The sequence below is a fragment of the Chlorocebus sabaeus genome, chromosome 12, assembly GCF_047675955.1.
Source record: "Chlorocebus sabaeus isolate Y175 chromosome 12, mChlSab1.0.hap1, whole genome shotgun sequence".
Lineage (NCBI taxonomy): Eukaryota > Metazoa > Chordata > Mammalia > Primates > Cercopithecidae > Chlorocebus > Chlorocebus sabaeus.
This window is the reverse complement of record NC_132915.1, coordinates 70,893,592-70,909,479: the sequence shown is the minus strand read 5'-3', so window position 1 is coordinate 70,909,479 and position 15,888 is coordinate 70,893,592. Positions and strand designations below refer to the sequence as shown.

The following is a 15,888-nucleotide window of genomic DNA, read 5'->3' as shown; positions in this document are numbered from 1 at the left end:
GGACATTGGCCTAGAGGAAAAATTTATGACTGAGTCCTCAAAAGCGATTGCAACAAAAACAAAATTGACAAGTAGGACCTAATTAAACTAAAGAGCTTCTGCACAGCAAAAGAAACTATATTTTTAAAAAAGAGTAAACACACAATCTACAGAAAGGAAGAAAATATTCACAAACTATACACCCAACAAAAGTCTAATTTCCAGAGTCTATGAGGAACTCAAACAATTCAACAAGAAAAAAACAAATAATCCCATTAAAAAGTGGGCAAAGGACATGAATAGGCACTTCTCAAAAGAAGATATATAAGTGGTCAACAAACAGGAAAAAATGCTCAATATCACTAATCAGAGAAATTTAAATCAAAACCAATCTCACACAAGTCAAAATGGCTATTTTTTTCAGAACAGGGGACTCCACTGATGATACACAACAAAGTATGATTCCCTAGGCCCCTCTCTTTTTAGAAGGTATGACATGTAAACTACGGCAAGGGAGATTCTCAGTGTGGTGCAGGACTGAGGACATCTCTCTTCCTCTGGAGATCTTGCTGGGGCTGGTGGCCTGGAGATTCTTATTCCTTGGAGCTCATGTAGACCATGAGGTTCACCACCTTGTTGCTATAGCCAAAATCCTGATCATATCAGGAAATGAGCTTGGCATAGTGGTCGTCAAAGGCGATGCTGGCTCCAGCATGTAAGATGGAAGAGTGGGTGTCATTGTTAAAGTTGGAGAAGACAACCTGGTGCTAAGTGTAGCCCAGGATGCTCTTGAGGGTGCCCTCTGATGCCTGCTTCACCTTCTTGATGTAATCATATTTGAAAGCTTTCTCCAGACAGCTAGTCAGATCCATGACTGACACATTGGTGATGGGGACATGGAAGGCCATGCCAGTGACCTTCCCATTCTGCTCAGGGACAACTTTGCACACAGCCTTGGCAGGGCCACTAGATGCAGGGATGATGTTCTGGAGACCCCCAAGGCAGTCCGGCCACAGTTTCCCAGAGGGTCCATCCACAGTCTTCTGGGTGTGGCAGTGTGGCAGTGAAGGCCATGGACTGTGGTCATGAGTCTCTCCATAATGCCAAAGTTGTCATGGATGACCTTGGCCAGGGAAGCTAAGAAGTTGGTAGTATAGGAGGCATTGCTGACAATCTTGAGGCTGTTTTTGTATTTCTTATGGTTTATGCCCATCACAAACATGGGGGCATCAGCAGAAGGGCAAGAGATGATGACTGTTTTGATTCTCCCCTCTAAGTGAGCTCCAACCTTCTCCATGGTAGTGAAGGTAATGGTAGACTCTACAACATAATCACTGTTGGCATCACCCAATTTGCTTTTGGTGGTATCTCACCACTGGAAAATGGAAATGGGATTTCCATTGATGACAACCTTCGCATTCTCAGCCTTGATGGTGCTGTGGAACTCGTCATGGGTGGGATCATATTAGAACATGTAGGTACCATGTGATTGAGGTCAAGGAAGTAGTCATTGATCATGACAAAATCCAAATCTACTTTGCAAGAGTTAAAAGCAGCCCTGGTGACCTGGTATCTAATACAGCTAGACTCATTTACTCCACTCTTCACTTTCTCCATAGCGTCTCAGGGATGTGGCTGGCACTACACAAGAAGATGTAGCTGTCTGTTGAATGGGAGGAGCAGAGAGCCAGAATGGCTGCTATTAACAAATCAAAAAATAACATGCTAGCAAGGCTGTGGAGAGAAGTGAAGACTTATAAACTGTTGGTGGGAATATAAATCAATTCAGCCACATGGAAATGGGAGATTCTCAAAGTTTAGAGATTTCTCAAAGAACTTAAAACAGTACTACTATTTAACCTAGCAATTACATTACTAGGTATATACTGAAAGGAAAATAAATTGTTCTATCAAAAAGATACACATACTCGTATGTTCATCATGGCACTATTCACAATAGCAAAGACGTGAAATTAACCTGGGTACCCATCAACAGTGGACTGGAAAAGGATAACGTGGTACACATATACCATAGAATACTACACAGCCATAAAAAGAACAAAATAATGTCTTTTGCAGCAACATCGATGTAACTGGAGGCCATTACCCTAAACAAATTAACAGAGAAACAGAAAACCAAGTGCCATTTGTTCTCACTTGTAAGTGGGAGCTAAACATTGGGTACACATACACATAAAGATGGGAACAATACACACTGAGGATTTCTAGAGGATGGAGGGAGGAAAGAGGGGCAAGGGCTGAAAAACTATCTATTGGGACTGTGCTCACTACCTGGGTGACAGGATCATGTGTACCCCAAACCTCAGCATCATGCAATATGCCCATGTAGCAAACTTGTACATGTACCTCCCAAATCTAAAATAAAAGTTGAAATTATTTTTAAAAATCTACAGAGTTGTTAATATAAATACAGTGTCATTGAAGTTATTAAAAAAGTAATTAAGAAAATAATTGTACATTATAACTAAAATGAATATGCCCCCATTTCTTGACAAGTAGCTCTTCTCTCACTAGTATGGTTTACCTAGGATTATAGATTTACTTACATCCAGACTCTAAAGGGGTGACTTAGGGGAATCATAGTAAGACACAAGAATTGTGAATATGCCAATTTCACACTCCTGGGGTCTAATTTGGTCTCCCTGCTTAGACCAAACCCGGAGGACGATTAAGAAGATGTTTACCCAAGGAAAGAATGCAGCAACAGGTCCATAGAGAATACAAAAGGTTGTAGTCTGTGTCAAGGAATCATACTCTGGAAAACATAAGGAAATTATGAGGGTAAAGTCACTTGTTGAAATTTGAAGAGATTCTTCCCTGTTAAATCTAGAATGACAGAAAAGTGAGAAGCCATGAATACTGGTCTGAGTAGGAGTCATATCTTGTTTATATAGTCCCCATGTACAAGTGGGTATTTATTAACGCTATATGCTGCAAATACAAATGAGGAATTGAGGTGAGACATGATACTTTGAAGAAACACTATCCTTATCTCAAAAGGAAAATAACCCACAAAAACAAAAAAGGAAGCTTCTTAGCCTAATTCTTCATTGATTTCTCATTCTTCATAATTTACATTTTCATGGAATTTGCACATAATATTCCAGAGCCATTATGTTTACTGCTACAAATGAATTGAATCTGTATAATTTACACTCTCTTTCCAACATCTTTTATTCACTCCTCAGAGCATAACTGGCTGAGAAGAGTAGTCAAATATTCCTGGAGAAGCTGTTCATGATTCCTTAGCACTTTCTTGAGAAATGTATAAGCCTCCTAGTCTCCAATTATACATAAATATATTATGTCAAATATATATATACACACATATATTCACTATGTAGTGCTATTTTCCATAATTAATATACCTTAGTCCACCCCTCAAGAGAAACATTTACTAATTCATCCCTTGGGAAGGCATATTTCTAGTCAAGGAATTCCTACACTTAACCACCATTGCTGTAAAGTTCTAAGCACAGGGCCTGGCACAGAGAAAACCCTCAATAAAAGTAAACTATTATTATTGCTGTTGTTTAATTGCACCCTTCTTAAAGTGTCAAGCAGAAATTCGTGCATGGCAAGAGTATGCCCTTCCTTTCCTGAGCACCTCATTAAAAGCCACCTTATTAACACTTGGCTATCTCCCTGGGTGCTGCAGTCCTGCAACTTCCCACATAATCAGGGGACCAAATTTTATTCTGAAAACATTTCCTTTGTGTGATGCACTAGTTTCCAGATGACCCAAATTGAAAATATAAAACTCTCTCCCAAAATGCAAGGCTGAGCCTTGTGAGAGTTCTACTTTATGGAATAGTGGAGCAAGCTTAGGCTATGGAAAACTGGGTTCAAATTCTTGTGCAACCATTCACTTAGAGTAACCTTGTGTAAACTATTTCTGTCTCTGAACTTCGAGTTCATCTTCTGTAAAATGAGGATATTAATACTTGTTAATGGTTGCTGTGAAAATTAAATAATGTATTTTTAATAAATATATATCCTTTTATATCTTGCCTGGCATAAGGTAGGTGCCCATCAAATCCTAGCCTTCTTCCTATTTGAGTTTCTTGAAATTATGAGGTTGAAAGCTGTAAAGACCTTCTAACAGGTCTTAAAGAAGTTTTATTTGCTGTGTACTAGAAGTCAGCCCAGGATTCAGTCTAGTTTCTCCTAAAGCTGGGTTATATCAATTTCTGAGTGATGATGAGATGTGCCTGTGTTTCCAGCTGATATACCTGGGCTGGAGGATCCTCATTGGTTTACTTTTCCAAGTGAATGCTTGCTTCAGGCAAACAGTATCAACTCAACATAAGTAATCTCTGTATCTCTTCTTCTGTGGATCTTGCCTCCAGGTCCTGCTGAAGATTTTTCAGAATGGCTCCTATGCCCTCTGAGGGTCCATTTCTATTTTGGAAACAGCCAAAAATCATTTGAATCCAGACAACAAGGCAGGGGATCAAACTCGAGTAACAAATTCAAAAATTGTTTTCAGCATTGGCGATAGGATTGCCTCCCAGGAAGATGACTTTAAAAACCCACAGCTGGGTGTACCCATGGGTGTGTTTAAAAAATAAAAGATTCTCTATGCCTTTTCAAAAAGTACTTTCCAGTTGTGAAAATAAATGCATAACATTGTCAGTACATTAGGATGACATTAAAGTGTTTTCCAAGAATTTAGAAATAAAAATCACACACAGCGGCTATGACTCATATACAGTGGATGTGAACCAGAAGAATGCTTATGAGAGAAACAGATGTGACCTGGATGAACTTGGGGAAGCAGACCTAGATTGTGATACTATTTGGTAAGTGGATATCTAATTAATTACACATGAAGAGGAGGGAACTATGAAGAGCCAGAAGTTGGCAGCGTTTTACTCATCCCTGTCCAGGCTGACAAGTATATACTCTCCCATCATTGGAAAGGTGATTTCTGCTGCAGAGATGGGTGATTTACTGGGTTTCCCCTTAGCCACGATAAAATATCTCTCAAGACTCACCACCTTCATTTGCTCTGATTCTCAGCAGAAAAGTGTCCTTCTGATAACACTGATGTGCCATCGATGCAGGCTAACCCAGGGCCACAGTGAACTCTCTCAAAAAATCACACATTATAAAGACTCTCATAAAACCTCAGCCCATCATTGGTCAAAAGTCACCCTTTTTGCCTACAAAATATGCCCATTACTGGAAATCTAAGATTGTAGAAAATTATTCAGAAAATCAAAATCATCTTAAACTCACAACCCAAAGATAATCACTGTTACCACGTTGGTGCATTTCATCTGAACTATCTTTTTTTTTTACATTGCTGAGATCAAATTATACATTCAGTTTTCTATGTTGTTTTTAATTAAGTATTAAAATAGATATTTCTTGAATTATCATAAAATATTCATAAATATAACCATTAAAATTGTATAATACCTTATCGAGTGAATTTTTCAGTATACTTATTAATCCTCTATTGCTGGATATATTGGGTGGTCTCTAAATTTTTGTTGTTGTCCTTTTGTAAAGAACACTGTGATAAGCATACTAGTGCAAAAAGCCTTATTCTCTATTTGGGAGTATTTCCTTGGTTCAAGTCCTCACAGTTAATTTTTAAGCTGACTTACCTCCTTCTTTCTATATTTAATTGCCTATTGGACTCCTCAATTCTAAAATTAACATGGTCAAAGCAGAGCAGTACTGAGGGTGAGACCATCCCTTGCCTCAGTCTAGGCACATTATAGTGTTTTCTGCTTCGAGAGAGACCAATCTTAAAGCACGAGCCAGAAAATTGCTGACAGGGGAAAGTGACAAGGATTGATGGGAGTGGGAAGTTGGTGAGGGACGGAGAGATGGCGGCCCTCATCTCATCCTTTAAAATCTGGGCCTATAGATCTTGGCTATGTAGACTTCGACACCAGTCAGAGCATGTAACACTTTACTCTATTTCAAAATGTATTAGCTCCTTTATTACCTTGTCAATCCTCAGAATAGTCCTGATTCTGGAGTATAGTAGCTTCTAATATCAATCCCATTTTACTGCGACACAACTTGTCCAAAGCCAGATAAATAATAAAGTTGTACTCAAATCCAGATCTGTTCACTGAGTTTTTAACATTTCTACTTCACAGTGACGTTTCCTCTCCGTAGTTGTGTTGGGGTGGAAGGGAAAATAAACCAGGCTACTAGATCTTTAATTCTTTGTGAATGTGTTCGAGGGGCAATGATGACAGGCATCAATCTGTAATTCTAAACAAACACAGTTTAAAATCCCACATGGACTATCTCACAGATTGATCCACCTGAGACCACCAGTTTGAGTGATGATAGAAGCAGATAGAAATTTGCAGTAGTTATGGGAGATTATATATGTTCTGGGAGCTCAGAAGGTCTAAGTACTCCACTATCTATAATTGAAAGTGTACTAGAGCGAATGGAAGCTTGTGATCCTACATGTATTTTATCAGATGCTTTGGACATTAAAGGAATTCTTGGGAAAATTATAAATTGGAACACTAGTCATGTAGCTTTAACAGAAAAAAAAAATCATACTTAGACTTTGGAAAGAAAAGAATAAATTGACCATAAAATAATTCATAATAGACTTGCAGCTAGAATTGGTTATGAGAGAGTAATATGGTATAAAAGATAAGAAATAGAATTTCAAAAATGCATGGGAGCCATTGCTAATTCTTTACACAGGAGCAAGAAGAATTATATGGTGACAGTTAATTATTCTGAATGGAATGCAAAAGAAAGACAAATATAAGCATTAAGAGCATAACAGAAGGCACATGAGGGAGAAATAGAGGAAATATATTTTTCTTTATCTCCAATTCTATAGGAAGGAAATTCCACTCTAAGTAAAACCCACAAATTGCTTTCACAATAAAAAGTACTATGTAAACATAAAAAAGTGCCTCCATTTTCTCATTTCATAAAGAGAGGGACTCTTACACAAAGAAATTGAGAGCCAATTTTAGTAAAAGTGGAGGTATATTATTTAATTAAATACTGTAAAGGTACTTTCAGACAAAATGGTGGCAAGGGCTGTCCTTACCCCAAAATTCCCAATAAAATGTCCAACAAAGTGTAGAAATAGAGTCTACATATTAGAAATCAGCAATGAGTTCCTGACAGAATAGACAAAGTGGACTAGATTAACGGAACCCATTAAAGACCGACCTGAGATGAATTACTGAGAAAGAATAGCACACTTGGAAAGCGAACGGGAGAAAGCCCCAGCTTGAAGGGTAAGAGCTTGAGAACAAGAGTTGTCTGTGTTGCTGGTGGGAAATGTACACGTGAAACATTTTGTGGACCAGCAGCAAGGAGCACAATACTGAAGACCACTATAGAGATTTGTGCTGGGTGAAAATGTGTAAAAAAATAGAGATGTGGGTTTTGCGTGTGGTATGGTATGTGTGCATGTATGTGTTGCAGAGAAGACTTCCATGAGGTTCTACTTTATAACAGTAGCAAATAAAAGAAAATCCAATTTTTGTCTAGAGCTGATAATCTGCTTTTTCCCTCCTCTTTGTTCTTCTTTCCTATCCGCACCTAAATTTCCATCCATAAAAAATTTAGACAGGAACACACAGGCTCTCTAATGGAACCACCTGAGTTCCATCCCCAGTAGGGGTAAGAATATATTAGCACAAGGGGGCTACGAAAAAAAATTTCACTGTTCAAAGAAAAGGGGAAATTGGCAGGTATTTTTCTTTTCTTATGCTGTCTTCATCAGGTTTTTGTGTCAGAGTTATCTTACAAAATGAATTGGAGAATTTATCTTTTTCCATGAGCAAGAACAGTATAACTATAATAGCATAGGAATGACCCATATAAAAGGTTGGCTAAAAGCTCAGTTGTTAGAAAGTCTATACCCAGTGTTATTATAGGGGAGAACTCTTGGACAATCTTTCCCAACTTTCCTTCTTTTTAAAGTTATTTAAATTTCTTTTTAAGTTATTGTGTCTTTTCGATTTATTGCATCAAATTCGTGTGGGACTTTACCTCAAAAATAGAGTAGAGATCATAAAAGCACTGTTTTAAAACTTTTATTCTGAAATTGACAATCACTTTTGGAGACCCCACCCTATATCACATCACACATTAATTTTGAGTGGGGGTAGTAAAATAACTGGCAAAAAAGATTTTTTAAAGTTTTTCTTAATTTTTATTGTAATTTTAAATATATATATTTATTAGGTTGGTGCAAAAGTAACCGCAGTTTTCACCATTACTTTTTCTTTTGCACCAACCCAACACATGTTTCCAAACTCAAAAGATTCAAAAATGTATAAAGTCGTCACTTGACATTGTTGATAGGTTGTTGGATATTGTGACTTTAAGTAAAATAAAAAAATGAAACCAGTTTTTTTCTCATCAATGTTATAATGAAATAAGTTAAACAAAATGACAATATTCGAGAACCTGTTGTGCAACATTCTGCTTAAAGTCACAGTTTCCAAGAACCATCTACAATGTTAAGGGAGGACTTCCTATATACAAAAAGTCCCATATTTTGGTCCACAAGCTACTTGGTTCCATTACCAAGACACAACTGATTTATTGTATATTCTGAAATGATGTGTAAGGTTTTATTTTTTAACATTGATAGTTGCAGTTTCTAATTAATAGTTGCCTAGCTTACTTCTCATTCTTTTTATTTTCAAGTGTATGTGTTTCCATGCTTACAGTCCTTCGGGATGCCACAGGCTCTGGGTCTAATCACTGCTCGTACTGCCCAATTAGCAACAGGGTCCTAGAGCAGATGTTTTTCTAACAACTCTGCGTTCCATTTGCACCCCTCCCCAGTGACTCCCACCAGCAGCGACACCACCACTACACACTCTCTGCGCCCTGGGAAGAAAAAGAGCCAGAAAAATTTGTGACTTGGATTTTTAAAAAAATCTCAAGGGCCATTTCTTAAAGAATGATACTTCATATCTGCTGTTCTTGGTCAAAGTCTTATCACCTCTACTCCCCTATTTCCACAGAAAATGTTGGAAGATTGTAGAAATCGGCATTTGGAAGTGTGTGAGGTTAAATAGGTTTATAGGATTTACAGTACTCACATTCTTCCCAGAGTAAGCACCAGTTAACCACCCCAGAGTTCTCTTGCAAAGCATTTTGCTTAAAGTTACAATTTCCAAGAACCTATCAACAATGTCAAGTGAGGACTTACTTTATACATTTTTTAATCTTTTGAGTTTGGAATCATGTATTAGGTTGGTGCAAAGTAAAAGTAATGGCTATAGAGAGAGACAGAGAGAGAGCGAGAGAGAGACCCCTAAATATGTGGTATGTTTGGAATTATACCCAACAAGATCTTAAAAGTGATAGTCCCTGGATTACAGAATTATGGCTGTATTTTTTCCTTAATTCTACATTCTAGTTTTTCCATAGTAAAAATGAATAACTTGTGTTTAAAAATGAATTAAAAGAAAAATGTGTTCATGCTTTAAACTAAAAATTATGCAGTAAGGATTTATTCAGAGGTAGTAATTAATAGTGAGCACCAAAGCTGGGATATAGGGATGTTTATCACAATATTTGTCTTTTTTAGTTTTCATTTAAAACTACTTCAACACAAAAATTTCTACCCAGAGTACATAGATACCAGTTACCTGTGCATAGATAACAATTACCTATAGACCCCTGCACCCAGGTTAATCAGGTATTAAGATTTTGCCATTTTTGCTTCAGATCTTTGTATAAAAAATAAAAGATTACATTCAAAATCAACACTTAGCCATCCAAATTCCCTGCCTCCTCAGTGATAACAATCCTCATGAAGTTGCTGGGTAGCCTTCCCATTCATGTTTTTGTACTTTTTATAGTAGGTGTATATCTCTTCAACAGTACATAGTATTTGAGGGCAACTATAAAATGTACATGAATCATGTCTTTCTGTGTGACTATATCCATAATCATATTCATATCCATGAATCATGTCTTTCTGTATGACTATATCCATAAGTTCCTTTTTAATAAAGCATGTTTCATTTTTATCCATATTGATGTATATAAATTTATTTTGATGGATACGTTACTCTATTAATATATCATAATATATTTATCATTTTATTAGTGCAGAGTTTAAATTACTTAACAGTTTTTCATTATTAAAATGATCACTGAAAGACATCCTTGTACATGTCTCTTTGCACATATGCCAAAGCTTATCTCCGTATATACCTAGACGGAGAATTGCTAATCCCCAGGTAGATACATCAACTTTCTAGACATTGCTAAATTACTCTGCAAAGTTAGTGAAGCAATTTATACTCCCACCAACTACATGTGGGACTTCCTGCTTCCCCATACGTTCATCAATAATTTATTTCATCTTTTTTTTTTGGCCAGGCATATGGGCATAAAATGGTAACCCATTTTAATTTCTCTTCTTCAATAGCTAAAATGTTATTTATAGTTTCATATAGTTTTTGACCATTTGGGTCTCATTTGTACAGTTCTTGCATATATCCTTTACATATTTTTCTACTGGGTTATGTTATCTCCCTTTTAAATATGTAAAACTTTTTATATATTCTAGTTACTAATTATTTGTCAGTTATAGGCATGAAAGTGTTCTTCCAGTGGTGATTTGACCTTTCATTTTGCTTATTTTTTTTATATATGATTTCATTTTAGTCAAATACACCTGTCTCTTTCTTGATAGTTGTGCTTTAGGTATCTTAAGTTATCCAATATCCTGCCATCATTTATTTTTCCTGTGTCTGAAGATAACTTGACAGAAGCCAATGCTCCCCTGCTCCCTCTGCCAGTGTACTGAGTTGGAGAAACCACTCTCCCTGGTGCAATGCCTACTATATCTGATTCTGAAGACATCAAGGCTCTCAGGTATTGCAGCTCTCTCCTCCTTCATTTATAAAGTATCTCCTCAGAGAGTCTTAGTTATTATATGGCATTTTGTGACTTTAGAACATTTTGTAAATATCAAATGCTAAGACTTTTGGAGTGGTAGAAGAAAAGCAGTTGAGGGTCAGGAGCGCGGTACTCAGCCACCACTCTTACGACAGCAGAAACTATGACACAAAATACAACATTTTTATTAGTATACTATCCAGCCATAAAAAAAAGGATGAGTTCATGTCCTTTGCAGGGACATGGATGACGCTGGAAACCATCCTTCTCAGCAAACTAACACAGGAACAGAAAACCAAACACCACATGTTCTCACTCATAAGTGGCAGTTGAACAATGAGAACACATGATCACAGGGAGGGCAACGTCACACACCAGGGTCTGTCAGGAGGTGGGGGGCTAGGGAGGGATAGCATTAGGAGAAACACCTAATGTAGATGACGGGTTGATGGGTGCAGCACACCACCATGGCATGTGTATACCTTTTTAACAAACCTGCACATTCTGCACACGTATCCCAGAACTTAAAGTATAATAAAAATAAATAAATAATATCCACCAACTATAACTCCCTTACAAAAGATGTAATGCAAGCATGCTTTACAAGCATGCTTAAATTCAATCATGCTTTAGAGGTTCAAATAGTTCTACATTTACCTAGAACTATTAATATTCTTATTTAACAAACACACATGAAGAGTTGACATTTACGTAAAGATAAAATAATGTGCTTGTAGGAACAAAGAAGTTTCAGCATTCTGAAATCATTGATTTTTTTTCTTTCAACTATTTTAAATAAGAAACATAAAGTTATACCAACAATATTATAAGGATAAAAAAACAGTAGAAGCCAAAATCGAACAATCTCCTGATATTCTGCCCCTTGAGAAAATTTATAGAAGAAAAACTTTAGGTGACAAGTACCTCCAAAGGCTCTTAGAATTAACTCCAGCATTATCAGGACTCTTTTGCAATCACCACCAAAATGCAGCAATCATTGTATGATCTCATATGTAGAGTATAAAAAACTCAAACTCATAGAAATAGAGAATAAAATGGTGGTTATGAGAGATGCTGGTCAATAGACTAAAATTTTCAATTACATACGAGGAATTATTTCAAGGGTTCTATTGTACAAATGGTGACTAAAGTTAATAACAATATATTTGAAAATTGCTAGAAGAGTAGATTTAAGGTGTTCTTACCATAAAAAACAAGTAATTCAGATAATGGGTATGTTAAATAACTTGATTTAGCCATTCCACAATGTATACATATAACAAAACATCATGTTATACACCATAAATATATATAATTTTACTTGTCAATTAAAAATAATACATACATACATATATAAAACACAGTAGTCATAAGGGGGAGAAAGACATTGAAAATACATAAAATTCTTGAATCAGAAACAACCACTAAGTTTCTTTGCAGTCAAAGTAATTTGATAATTACATTTAGAATGACCATGAGAGGGGTATTTTCATAGTGAAGAAAATATGTATGTCCTATCATGCCTGGAACAGAGTAAATATGTAACAAATGATAATTTTCATTATTTTTAAAATTATTACAGTCAACAAGGAAAAACAGAACTAAATTTGAGGGAGCGGAGGGCAAATTATACCAATTCTGCAAAAAACAGCATTAATTCCTCTGACATAGGCTATACAACAAATGAAGATTCTAAAACAGATTCTATTTTCAGTGAATGTATGAATAATGGTTTTGATGTCACTCTAAAATAGAGACAAGTGAAAAATATAAGATGAATAAAAGAATGATGAAACCTCTCCTAAATCCAAATTTAATATTGTGACTTTAACCAGTCACTTAACTCTATTCTGACAACTGTCACAATAACAGTTCTGTCCATTCCAAAGGTAGAGCATAAAGCCACATACACATTTAGTCTTTAGCTGCAATCTGGAGGACCCCGTGCACTCCATTTTCAGTATAAAGAAGCAGATGGCTTCTTTAATTTAGTTTCCTAATTGTACATTCTGTTCTCAAGTACATAATTTGTCCTGTTTATCAAGAGTTAAACCTCTGCATCCAAGTGTCCCTTCCAACTAACAGCATGAAAAGGAAATCTTCTTTCATTAAGGAAATTACAGGTTTTGAAGTATGTTGATGTTTGAAGAGAATACTGTAACATAATACATTTCTTTAACATTTTATGTAAAAGTTTCTAAATTATTCTGTAATTACCTTATTTAAAAATTAAGAGACAATGACGAGATTTATAGAAATATTTCCTAATTTCCTTTTCTAATTCATACAAATTTTCTCATTTTCCATCAATGATATCACAAATACATCTTTCTAAATACCACATCGGTTTAACTTACAAGAAATCCTTTCACATAGTCATGGCAATCCTAAGCTGTACTTCCGTATTTGCACTAAGTTTTAACTTCTCAAGTTCTTATCAAACTAATGATAAAGAATTTACATAGAAATGGAAAAGCAAAAGTTACTCTTTTTATTTTTATTTTCACAGATCCTTATAATCTTTTGTAACACAAAATAGATGTGGGAAATACTGAAGCTTCCAATATGCTGCCTAGATCTCCCCTTACTATATAATACACATACAATTACTAAGTAGAAAATACATTCTGATCCATAACTGTTCTAGAAATACAAAATAAATCTGAGTTTCTATTACAAAGAATATTGGACTGGTTAAAATATGAAAAACCTATTAGGTGAAACTTATAATTGACCTTAAAGAGCCCTAAATATTTGAAAATTGTCCTAGAAACAGAAGGGAATGGGAAACACAAGGATAATTAAAAAGCTGATCTCTTGGAATCAAATAACATTAAATAAACATTTACTCTCTGAGATTCACAGATTCAAAACTGGATTAGGCATAGAATCTGACCTCAATGAGTTCACATATAATATGTAAAGTAAGAACAATACTTGTACATTTTACATTTCTAGGTATTGTCCACACTTCCCTTCACAGCTTTTTTTTTTTTTTTTTTTTTTTTTTTTTTTTTTTTTTTTTTTTTTGAGACAGAGTCTGGCTCTGTTGCCCAGGCTGGAGTGCAATGGCACAATCTTAGCTCACTGCAATCTCCCACTCCTGGGTTCAAGCGACCCTCCTGTCTCAGCCTCCCAAATAGCTGGATTACAGGCGTGTGCCACCACACCTGGCTAATTATTGTATTTGTAGTAGATTCGGGATTTCAACATGTTAGTCAGTCTGGTCTTGAACTCCTGACCTCGTGATCTGCCCGCCTCGGCCTCCCAAAGTGCTGGGATTACAGGCGTGAGCCACCGCGCCCGGCCTTTTTTTTTTTTTTTTTCCTTTTTTCTTTTCTTTTTAACCAACCAAGGGCTTCTGCTTCTGCTAGCAGTTTCCTGCAAGGCTCCTCCCATCCTGGAGAACTGCCTGGGAGAACATTTCCAGGCATGGCCTCTGAGACACTCAGTTGACCTTGCGTATTTCTGGTTTCCAAACCTTTTCCTGAATGCATTTCTCTCTTCAGTCTCCCCTTGGTCATGACACTTTGAAGCATCTCTGGATACCTGAGCTCATCCTTGCTGAAGACTTAGATTCTGGCCCCTCTTCACCCAACACCTCAGAGCTACCTGCTATTCTCACTCATTCCTGACTTGGGTGGATCCTGGAACTCTAGCTGGCCCTGAGCCTGGCACTCTCTTTCTCCTGCTAAGAAGTAACGGAATCTTTCAATGAACTCAAGTTAACGTAATAAAGTTTAGAAAGATGCAGGAACACCTAAATTGATCCCACAAGGACATTAAATTGCCAAGTGCTTCAGCAACTGCAAATTATGACACTGATGATAGCCATCTTTTATCCTTAGGTACTCTATCCCTAATTACAGGTGAAGAAACAGGTTCATATGGGTTAATAACTTGCTTGAGTTCACACAGTTTGTAAATGTGAAGAACGCAGCTAATATTTGATCCCAAGTTGTTGAGTTCCAAGGTTCCATATAAGACTATATAGTTTTATCTTTATTTATTATTTATTTATTTATTTTTCTTTTGACTAGAGATTTTTGTGTTTTATATATAGGTTTATATGTATATATATTTTCATCTTTTATATTTTTTTTATTTACTTTAAGTTCTGGGGTACATATGCAGAACATGCAGGTTTGTTACACGTGCCATGGTGGTTTGCTGCACCCATCAACCCGTTATCTACATTAGGTATTTCTCTTAATGCTCTCCCTCCCCTCACCCCCTACCCGCTACAGGCCCTGGTGTGTGATGTTCCCTTCCCTGTGTCCATGTGTTCTCACTGCTCAACTCCCATTTATGAGTGAGAACATGTGGTGTTTGGTTTTCTGTTCTTGTGTTAGTTTGCTGAGAAGGATGGTTTCCAGCATCATCCATGTCCCTGCAAAGGACAAGAACTCATCCTTTGGGAGAAAATTTTTGCAATCTATCCATCTGACAAAGGGCTAATATCCAGAATCTACAAAGAACTTAAATAGATTTACAAGAAAAAAACAAACCACCCCATCAAAAGGTGGGTGAAGGATATGTCTTTTGAGACACCTCAGAATGAGACATTTATACAGCCAACAAACATATGAAAAAAAGGTCATCATCACTGGTTATTAGAGAAATGCAAATCAAAACCACAATGAGATACCATCTCACGCCAGTTAGAATGGTGATCATTAAAAAGTCAGGAAACAACAGATGCTAGAGAGGATGTGGAGAAATAGGAACACTTTTACCCTGTTGGTGGGAGTGTAAAATAGTTCAACCATTGTGGAAGACAGTGTGGTGATTCTCAAGGATCTAGAACTAGAAATACCATTTGACTCAGCAATCCCATTACTGGGTATATACGCAAAGGATTATAAATCATTCTACGATAAAGACACATGCCCACGTATGTTTACTGCAGCACTGTTCACAATAGCAAAGACTTGGAACCAACCCAAATGCCCATCAGTGACAGACTGGATAAAGAAAATGTGTCACATATATGCTACGGAATACTATGCC

At 36.5% G+C, this 15,888-nt stretch overlaps 1 pseudogene; it reads right to left on the bottom strand.

Moving 5' to 3' along the window:
* Positions 1 to 572: 572 nt before the first annotated feature.
* Positions 573 to 1,596, bottom strand: LOC140713110 (glyceraldehyde-3-phosphate dehydrogenase pseudogene; annotated as a pseudogene).
* Between the last annotated feature and the right edge of the window lie 14,292 nt (positions 1,597 to 15,888).